The sequence below is a fragment of the Betta splendens genome, chromosome 12 (genome assembly GCF_900634795.4).
Source record: "Betta splendens chromosome 12, fBetSpl5.4, whole genome shotgun sequence".
Classification (NCBI taxonomy): domain Eukaryota; kingdom Metazoa; phylum Chordata; class Actinopteri; order Anabantiformes; family Osphronemidae; genus Betta; species Betta splendens.
The window spans coordinates 8,849,224-8,858,279 of NC_040892.2; the positions used below are offsets into that span (position 1 = coordinate 8,849,224).

Genomic DNA, 9,056 nt, shown 5'->3' on the forward strand with positions numbered 1-9,056 from the left:
GCGAGGGCAACGCGTTCGGCTCAAAAGGAATGTAACAAAGCCGGGCCGCGCTCACCACCTGGCAGCCTCATTAACAATTCAGCTCAAGTGACAAGAGCTGAAACACACATTCTATAGACACTAATAGACCATCACAGGCCCACAATTACTCATCATTAAGACTAATGAGTATTAACTGGGTTGTTACAATAGCTCTCGCACAGTAGTTTATTTTAAATTCGGTGCCTGTGCAAATACTCACCAGCACTCTGCACACATCTGCAGCTAAAAACTACTTCAGTAGGAATGAGCGAGCCTGGGGCTGAGAGACAGGGAAGTTGGCAGGCAACGCGGCGGTTATTTTCTGGTTTGGTCCTTTCTTAAGGTTCACCGACGAGAGATGGGAGCGCATGCCGCCCGACTGCGTTGCTCCGTGAAGCACCCGCACGCGGCCAGGTGCAGGGTCACAATCCAGAGACCTCCCTTCACGTCTCCGAAAAAAAATCCGCCCCACTCCCTGTCAAGCATAATTATGCTTTTAAAGACTTGGAACCCGTTTCAAAGGCAAGTCGACTGCTTAGCTGTGGGTTATAGGAGGGGATTATGCGAGTATCATGCACACTCTTGTTCAGCTGGAACTCTGAAGTGGTCTAGATGCTCTGGATAAACCGTCAGCTCGTCCGACTCCCCCTGACATTTACGTCTGTTTGCGAGAACAGAAGGTAAAAGAGGGCACAAGCTGTCTGAATGCAGCTCAGGTGACCTTATTAACATACAGGTCAAGAGTGAATAAATGTCTGGATATTATTTGCTCCTCTGAGAGCCTGAATTTGAAAATGACTGTCTTGGTTTGGTGCCTTCCCAGATTTCAGTGCTGCTGAGAGACTGCAGAAGTGATCGATGGCGCTGCTCGTCATGCTCCTGACTTCCTTATCTTACCCTTCCTCATCCTCCAAACTCCATGACGAGGCTTCCGTCTCATCTGTGCAGAACCGGGCTGAACCGGCTGTGGAGACAAAAAAAATATATAGATGTTTTTTTTATTTCTTTGGGGCAAACCTCTCTGGAGAGCAAAAGGCTACAGCAAAGAATATCCCCAGACATGACGCCCCTTCGCAGTGACTCACTGTTATTACAGAGCTCCAGCTGACATTGTGACTACACTATTGAAAAGACAAATTAAATGGGAGTCTTTCTGCTGCTGCTCTTCCTTCTCCTTCAGCACAACGAGGGGATTCACAGACACTCGGCGGGGGCTGGAAAAGGTGCTGATGACTGTGACACGTGAACTTCTCACACTCTCATTATCCCTGATCTATCATCAGCCCCCCATCCTGTAGTTGCGCCATAGTATTTTGACTGAGCGAGCACCGTATGTCACAATTAAACACTTCAGCCCCTCGCCACCATGACAGCTGTATCACGGTGCCGCACAGTCCTGCGTGTACATTAAACACAGGGAGACAGGAGCATTCAGTCACTCCTCCAGCGAGCCATGAAGGCACCGACATGCATCAGCCCATCACCATTTGGAACAGCTTCCATTTCTCCTGCCTTCTGCTGTCCGAATATTATGTTCTTCGTGAATGAATTTGTGCACCGCTATGCTGCACACCCCGTCCTGTCATTACCAAGGTCTGAGGAATGCAGGGCACAAACAGAACACGCTTCCCAGCACTGGCAAACAAGTGTCCGTCGCTTTCCTTTAAGAACAAACGGTGGGAACGTGTAATGGGGACCAGGTGCATACATGACTGGACTTAGGCAGAAATGCCATCGGGGTTGCTTGTTCCACTCGTCCTTCTGGTTTAATGAAATGCAGATGCCCTTTTGTGCCCTAGACAACAGCTCGTCACTGATTTCCAGCATGCAATCACAGGATTACCATGAGCTGCATAGTGATGCTGGTGCACAGCCAACTTCAGAGCGGGGAGCAGGGACTTGGCACAAATTATAATGTATTGTCATATTGTAAGGTGTGGCTCAGAGGACGCCATGTTTACATTATTCATTTCAATCTTTTCAGCCACGTTAGAAAATGCTATGTTGTCCGCATTTAAATTGAGTTACAGTCTTTTCTGTTGGGTGAAATGACCTTTTAAGAAGTAAACCTCAAGTCAGTCACCCGTGACGAAGGAGCTGCCAATATGTTATTCAAAAGGAGGTTGAAAACTTTATTGGCTCCAACTTTATTCAAAGTTAGTTTTATTGTTAATTTTTATTATTCATTATTGTAACATCAAATAACCCAGACAGCGTTAAACGGTTTCCCCTCAATAAATGTTCAAGCCGTCTCGTGCTACATACACATATATTTACAGTCTTAGCCCTTTTCCATTTAAATTCATGAAACATCCTAACTTTCATAAAAGGATTTTTTTTTATTAACCAAACAAAAAGAGCCTAACAGGAGTCCTATCACCGTCTGCTCATGAACCTTGACAGCACTAAAAAGACATACCAGGATATTTTTTGCTGCTCTTTCTGCACTTGCAATGATTGGAAACCTAAAACTGCCACATTGCCTAAATTCCTGCAATTAAAATACATGTAGAGTTCAACAGTTAACAGGGGTTGAAGGCTTGTACAATTAACCCCTTAGCAAAGTGAACGATTGTACAAGACAAGACAGCTAAAGTTCAGCTGGGCAGAAAAGCCCAATTACTATAAAACATCTGGCAGGTACTGTAATGATCATTAAGTGTCATAGGTCCTGGCCCACAATGTGTATTTACAATATTTCCTAATAAGACAAAAATTGACAGATGACAACACACACTCCACATGTCTCGCTTATTACTTTTGGTCGACATTACTCCAGAAGCTTTCAACACTGCAAGTTTGCCCTCTCTTTCGACTTTAGCCTTCAACAAAGCCTCATTTTACTGCTTGTAACAGGGATTGTCAGAGTATCAGTTGAGCATCACTCGCATCCTGTTATTTGTTCTTCTACTTCTGAAGCCAAAGCCCAGGTTGACTGTTTACTGACCCGCCTGCTGGAAAACAACCCAGGCACTTAAAATCCTTCCTCCTCCTGCACTCACTTATATTTATTCATCCTTTTCTCACTGTTGCATAGCAATATTCAGTAGGTCCGTGACTAAAAAGTGACTTACAGTATTGCATACCAATTCTCCTGGGGCAGCGTGTGCATAGTCCTCAGCAGCATGTGGGGATTCTCTAATGGCTTACCACTTGTACTCCACTGACTTATGCCACCTCATAACAGTGTAACGCTCATCCAGCAAGACGTAATAGCACACTACTCTCACCCCACTGAGTTATGCCACATACTGACAGTAGATGTCATATTGCTTTGGCCCAGAAAGCTTTTATGAGTAGGGCTGTAAATCCTTTCATGTATTAGACTATAAAATGTACAAAATGTGCTGCAAAACAAATTTTTGGAGAGCATGTGCAACGTGTTGTCACATTAGACCAGTGTTATAAAGAAAAAGCAAAAATAGCATCTACCTCAATGTAACAGCTGATTTGGTAGCTCAATTAGCCAGGATGGCTAGGCTAAGATGTTAGCTAAGGCTAATATTATTATCATCATCATCTTCATCACAAGAAATCTTATTAAAAAAGGGGAGCATCTTTACTACTATTGGACCAGGACTAAAACTTTTAAAAGGTAATAAGAGAAAAGAACAAATGCTTTTGAATATTTTGTTGGTACAGTGTCAACAACCTCAAACTAAGCTCAAATCATTATCCGTCTGCAATATTACAGTGCTAGATATTAAAACTATAATATCATTTACAAGTCCTTCTGAGCAGCTATTGCTAGTCAGAGCATGATATTTGTGTAGAAAAATCGTTTCAGCGCTACAAAGCTTTCAAGTGAGTTTTTAATTTCAGAGAAATAACATTAGATTGCGGCTTTATAGAAAAACACATGAACATCAGTCACAAGTGCAGTGTGAACAACAAACATCAAGCCTCAGCAGTTTAGCTGAGAGGAGAGGAATGCTCATGCAGAAAGGAAGCCGATTTTAAAGCAATTGTTCTGTGATTGAAACGCTCCGATCCGCAGCCCCAGGCTATCAAATAAAGTCTGATCCCTCTTCCTCTATACCCCCACCCCCCAAAATCTTTTAATGAGACCAAATCCTTTTAACTCGTGCCCTAACTGCCAGAGTTATGGATATGGCGGTGTGCATGTGTGGATGCGTGCGGGGTGTGTGCGTGTCAAGGAAGAGCAGCAGTCTCCTCCGGAGGAGAAATCACATCAAAGACATCAAAAGGCTGAAACGTGGAACATCAATATCAGGCCGAACGGGTTTCATATCACAAGACCAGCCGGAGTTAACATAAGCCAAATGTAAGGCCTTGATAAGGGAGTGATAGCACTGAACTGCAGTTTAATTAGAAATTAAATAATCTGTGTGTCCAATAAACTGCACCCGACAGAGTTTCAACTAAGTAAACACACAGGAGTGGAACGTGGAACCGAGTCCTCAATCACAGTGCAGCAAATTCATTTTAATTACTTTGGTGAACGCTGAACTTTGTGTTGTTCTGTGGGATGTTCTCCCCTGAACAATGCTACTGACATTCACGTTTCCTGGAGGATGGATCACACCGACGCCGGTTATTCTCTGACCTTTCCTCGAGCACCAAGAGGTTGACATTTTTGGTTTTTCAATGAAATATTTGAACAAGTATTTGATACATTCTTATGACATTTGTTATCGACATCTATAATTTTGCCCACCTGACCTTTTTTTTTTCAATGCAATCATATTAAACAGTCACTTATTCTACTTACGTCTACAACAAATGTTAGCTCACCAACCTCTTTTCTCCGTCCAGTGTTTCAGGTACTTTTTATTAAATTATGGCAAGACTATAAAACTAAACTCAAATTTAAATTCAGGATGAGCCTCAATTAAAAACTTTCAGAAGCAAATATCTCTGTGCTGCCGGCAGAAAGGTTTAATAGGTTTAGATGACTGAAGACAAATGCCTCACATTAAGATGTGGAGGGATGTTTTGCAAGTTCTCTAAAATCTAATGCAGTAGGTGGTAGTTTTATTTATCACGATGTCTCCTGCTCTATTAAAGCCTGAAACGTAGGATGCAATCATAATTACTGTAAACATCTTCATTCCTGCTTCTACACTTCCAGTCCAGGCACTTCACAGCTTGAGGTGATTTTAGATTCGGAATTTGTTTATTTTATTTCAAGCAAGTGAAGAGCAGAAAACAAGATTTGAAGCGTAAACCTATTGAATCCGCTATGACCTAAATAACTAGTATTCAGGTCGTAGCATCACTAACTCAGACCCTTTTCACTGATCACAAAGCTGACAGCAAACAACTGCTGAAAGCCATCATTGTCACTCCCTTTTGTGCAGTGGCCGATGAAGGTATAGAGCGACCTTGGTTTCACCCGTTTTAATGACTAGGAGGGCCAGCGTGCTATCTGCTAAAGCGGTTGCCACCTCTGATGCTGGGAAGGACATTATCAAAGGGAAGCAGAGTAAAAAGGCTGACATTAAAGAGCTCTCGGTCCAGTGAGCAGAAAGGGATACTCATTTAAAGACCGAGGAAACAGTGCATGCATTCAGATGAGCCAACTCTAAGGATTAATCCAGTTTGTTTCAACCCCGGTTCACATTTTTGCAGATTTAGCCATCAGTCTGCTTGGTAATAACCTTGCATCTTTTACGTTGGCATCACATTGCGCATTGCAGAGCATTAATCACACTTATCCAGAAAGGGGAAAAGGCATCAAAGAGGGTGAGAATAAATCGGACCAACTTCTTGGCTTAACTTTGACCTACATTGAGCCACACTGTGTCATCACAGCTCAGATTAAGGGGGAAAACGGTCATGATGACAGTAAAATGGGTCCCATGGTACAAAAACAAGGCTGTGATGCGAATATTGGTCTGACAATGTGTACAAAACAGTAAGAATACACAACGTCTAAGCTACAGCTTAGGATCCGCCACACCCATCACCGTCCTTTGCTCACACGCAACACAAGCACACCTGATGGTCCCTTGTAATTTAGAGGGACAAAGGGTGAAAATGAGGGTCCTACTGAGAAGCAGAGGGTGGGTTAAGCTAATGAGCGAGGCTATTGTGGAGGATTACCCTGCTGTCACGGTGCGCGATCACAGTGAACAGCTCATCCCCCACGCTCTCACGAACGCATCGCATGTGTCACACAAACGCACTCCTCAAGTGCCGACAGGTACGGGCCCTCCACATGCATCTGTACACGCTTTGAGGCCCGCCCACCACCTCCGCATGCAAAACCGCCGAGACGGCAATTACAGGAGGCCTTTAAAAATGGCCACACACCGTCACGTCGCATGCTACAAAGCTGCTCTCCCTCCGTCAGTCTTTGGCTTTTGACAGCGCCACGAGCTGCAGGCGCCATTGTGTGCGCAAATGTCAATGGAACAACCGAGGGTGTCGGAGAATGTTGCGGTGGTGACAGGGCGGCAGGCGCCGAGTAAACACACTTCTGAAGAAACAAAGCAGCGCAAAAAGTGATACGGCAACATCACAAACAGGTGGAGCTGGATGTGCCACACACACACATGCACACACACACACACACACACACACACACACACTTCTCAAAGATCATGTGGAAAACCAATTTAAAGACATAGCTTATAGGATCATAGCTGGCAAGCATGAGTGCAGAAACATCAATGGACAAGGACCATGTTTAGCATTGAGCTGGTAATTATAACTCTGCCTGACATATGCAGGTGATTAATATTGTGCGACTTCAGCTGTGTTTATACCAAAACACCCCAGATGTGGCAATACTTGCCTTGGCAGGTTTTCTATTTGTATTTTTAGATAAGTCAAGCTGAATGATGGGATGATGCATCACCTCTCCAGCTATAGATTTTACAGCTGATAAAAGGCCCATGAATTGGACCTAGCTTCACAAGCATGGACTGTGACACCGCTGCAGTCAGATGTGCAAATGCTGAAATTGTTCCTTTTGGGCTAAACAGAAGTAAACCGCTGTTTACGCTGGAGATGACAGGACGCGATGAGAGCCCAATTAAAACCCGGGTCAGAAGAAACGATCAGAGGATGCGCCACTTAAAATGCTACTTCAAAAATGACATTCTTCACAAAGAGTGCAGAGCTTCAAAGCTATGTCACCAGGATTGTTTAAAAAAAGAAAAAAAAAAAGAGAAGGGCCTTGCAAAGTTAAACCCATCTACTGTATAGACTGCCGCTCTCCTCAAAGCACAGTTACTATGAGAGACACAAGCAGTCTGTCTCCATATTTCACTCAAAGAGAAGATGCATAATATTGTTCATAAAAGCCTTCTTCACAGGGATAAGCTTTAATAGCCCTTATTTATATTGGAGCTAGGCGGTTTATTCTGCGCCTATAGAAATCATTACAGCTCCCCTTGGGAAAGACTAGCAACCCCTGCTTCAGATGACTCAGCAGTACGGTTTCCCCTTATCAGTTTTTCCTGTGGCACTATTGTTACCTCATACAGGGGTTATTACAGAAGAAAGGGACCAGAAACAAACTGTGCAGCCAGTTTGCTTCCTTTCTTCACTGTGTAATGGGGTAATTGAATCCCCAGCATAAAGCAGAAGAAGGGAGGTACTAGCTATGAAGTATTTAACACTACTTCAATTGGCGTGCAGTGCATGTGGATTAGTGAAGTACATAATTTAAGATATTTATCTCTGAAGGTGTCTGTACTGGAAGCCTTTAAGGTCATCACTGAATCATATCAGGGGTTGGTGCATGAGCAACAACGCTTCCAACTCTAAACAGACGTGTGTATACACAGACACACAATCGTGACACGCAAATGCTTACTTTTTTTACAGAAAAATGTCTTTTTCTTTAATATTTCTTTACCGGTTACATTACTTTCTCAGACAACTGTTCAGTCTAGCTTCAACTACATCTCACAGACAGAATCATTGGATTATACAAACAACATTGTCTATAAGGATTAGGAAGAAGAGTTATTATAGACTAATAGAGCTCTAGAGACCCAACAGTCCAACTGTCATCTTACAGTAAAGGTAAAGGTAGTAAATGTACTGCATCTCTAAAGAGGTACCAGAATTAAACCCTAAAAAAATAATAATAATAGGCCATATAAAAAGAGCTTAAGGAGTGGTAAACACAATGTAGATGTAATTCTGAGAAACATTTTTCTACAAGGAAACAATATTCCCCAGGCAAACAAGTACATGTAGGTTGAAATTCCTTTCACGTTTAGAGGTCAGATGTCAGTGGAGACAACGAGGAAACTGCTGCTCTCAGAAGTCTATCAGTAAGATCTGACCAACCTTTACTTACTCAAATACTCTTTGTATGTATAAACACATACTTTAGCACTGACTACTGCTTCAAGATATCAGCCACCAGCAAGATACAGAGCCTACTACTAACAACAACAGCCAAGTACATGAGTACATGAGATACTTATTGTAGCAACAAACCATCCTATCTGCTCTACTGGCCTCATTAAGCCTTCAGTTTGCTTAGTGGCATAAGCTAACAGCTTAGCACAGCTAGCTAACGCCAAGCTAATGCAACAAAGGAGTATTAGCTGCCTCGCTAGCCAAAACACTTTGAGAGTCTTGGTAATAAACCAAGCCGTACTGTATCTGCTGCCTCCATGTAAAAAGCAACACATTAGGTGCATGTCATGTCACACACATAGTCCAACTTAAATAGCCCATGAGCAGCCATAAGGTTTAAGTGTCCGAAGACTTACCTGTCTTCACACCAGGCCCTTCATGCTACCACGTCAGCCATCTTGGTTTTTTTGGTTGTGTTCCTTCTATTCCCACCACAGTTACCATTGAAAAGGTAACTAGCAAACATCGTTAACAGCTTGTTTGATAATGTAATTTTTTTAAATTTAAGACATGCAAACATACAAATGGCAACATTTATAAAGGTTGCTATTTGTATGCAGCACTTTTGGTAAAGTGTAACCTACATGCAAACTGAGGCTGGAGCCCAGCTGACGTTAGGCTGGTTATACATTGACTCATGGACAAAACATCAGACATAATATAATAAAGCCCCGATTCATAGCCTCAAGAAA

At 42.9% G+C, this 9,056-nt stretch overlaps 1 long non-coding RNA gene across 7 annotated transcripts in view; it reads right to left on the reverse strand.

Moving 5' to 3' along the window:
• LOC114866618 (uncharacterized) overlaps window positions 1-8,867 on the reverse strand; it is a 66,280-nt gene extending 57,413 nt beyond the window's left edge. For 3 of the 7 annotated variants that reach the window (XR_008696251.1, XR_003787736.3, XR_003787733.2), the window contains exons 1-2: window positions 8,721-8,867; window positions 919-985 (exon numbers count right to left, since the gene is read on the reverse strand). This is a non-coding gene — a long non-coding RNA (uncharacterized LOC114866618). The remainder of the gene's footprint in view (window positions 1-918; window positions 986-8,720) is intronic. The other 4 variants (XR_003787734.3, XR_008696252.1, XR_003787732.3 and 1 more) reach the window with 2 other exon arrangements.
• Between the last annotated feature and the right edge of the window lie 189 nt (window positions 8,868-9,056).